Below are 1,670 nucleotides of genomic sequence, written 5' to 3' on the forward strand. Positions count from 1 at the left end.
CCGTTCCTAACAAGCAGTCGAATTCCATGTATGCTATGTGCTTCAGCAAGCCAATCTTTTCTATCCATTCCTTGAGCCTCTACCCTTTTGTTACTAAGTCTCCAATGACAATTGGTACGACCTCATTTTTTGTAGATCCCCAAAATCCGTTTATCAGTTTTTAGGTTCTGGTAAATGTCTACTTTATTCGTTTATTTTTCTTATTTTACGGTACTAAATGCATACTCCCCACTTAATTTAAGTTCCTCTTCTCAAACACCAACATATCTGGTCTGTTACGCTCTAGGAATATGATGCATTTGGATGAAAGAGTCCCAGATGCGTTTAACCTTATAATTCTGAGCTACTTTTTCAGATGCATGTTCGTAGCACTTTGTGTGCTGATGAAAGTCTATATTTTTTACCCATTTCCCAGTGGATGATCTTTGCAACATTTTCATGTCTCCAATATTTGTAATTTCTCTACGTGTTTGGAGCATCCATTTACTTTGTGAGTGACTCTTTCTTCTCGTTCATCGCACAATCTGCACAATGGCGACACATTAACTCCTGTCCGACATTTTTACTATTTGTTCAGAGGATTTTATCCTGATCTGCCATGAATCCTTCCGTCTCTTTATTGAGAATTTCCTTTTTCAACCAATTTCAAGCGTCTTCTGCTACAGTATTCTTCATAAACTGAGTGTGTAAATTTTCATACAAATTTGCTTCCGTGTTTCAAGTACTTCAGCTTTTCTTTGATCTTATTTTAGTATGTTTCCATTGCTTACTGCTGCTAGCAACGCTTCAGTACTTTCGTTAATAAACTGATTGAGATTTTACACTATCATGTTCACATAATCCCCCACACAGATCAATCCCCTTCCTCGGTTTTTACATTTCATGTACAGCTTGTTCATATCTACCCTTTTAATGCAAAGCCTTCTACATCGTCATTATTATCAGAGTTTTTCGATCCGATCAATGTCTTGTAGTTCTTCTTTGCTTCAATTCACAGGACCTCCCACATATCTCACAATTGATACAGCCCTTGAATTCATTACTTTTACAATATTTCTAGAATTTAAGTTAAATTTCAGTATCTGCTTGATCCTTCTGAACTACTCTTTCTAAATGGTTTCCTCCATCTCTCTGTTTTTGTTGGTATCTGATTCCAAACTTCCCAAATATTTCTACATATCACCTCTGAACTCTTCATTACCTGGTTATTTGACTGTTTAAGTCACTCACTTTGCTTTACCTTCCATCTCCTTAATATCAAAGGATACATTTACTTATACGAAATTCTATTCCTATGTCATTACTGAAAATACTTATTACATTCACAAATGGGCTAATTTGATCTTTATTTTCCATTTAAAGTATTTAATAATCCATGTATCGCAGGCCGTAAACCGCTTCCACTACATTTCCCAAATCATATCCTGCTATAAGATCTCTCAAAACCATCGACATATGTTTTAATACCAACACAAACAAGAATGGTGAGAGATTTTCTGATCTTCACTCTACACAATGACTTTCCTGCAAATATTAATTCCGGTTTCCAGGATGTCATACATCATTTCAACAGTCTTAGATTTCCCTAATCATCTGAGAGGCATCATTTCATAGGGCTTTAGGTAATCTAGACAGGCCACTCCTATTGCCGTTAACATTCTTCTGCAGTT

This window comes from Octopus bimaculoides, chromosome 29 (genome assembly GCF_001194135.2).
Source record: "Octopus bimaculoides isolate UCB-OBI-ISO-001 chromosome 29, ASM119413v2, whole genome shotgun sequence".
In the NCBI taxonomy this organism is placed as follows: domain Eukaryota; kingdom Metazoa; phylum Mollusca; class Cephalopoda; order Octopoda; family Octopodidae; genus Octopus; species Octopus bimaculoides.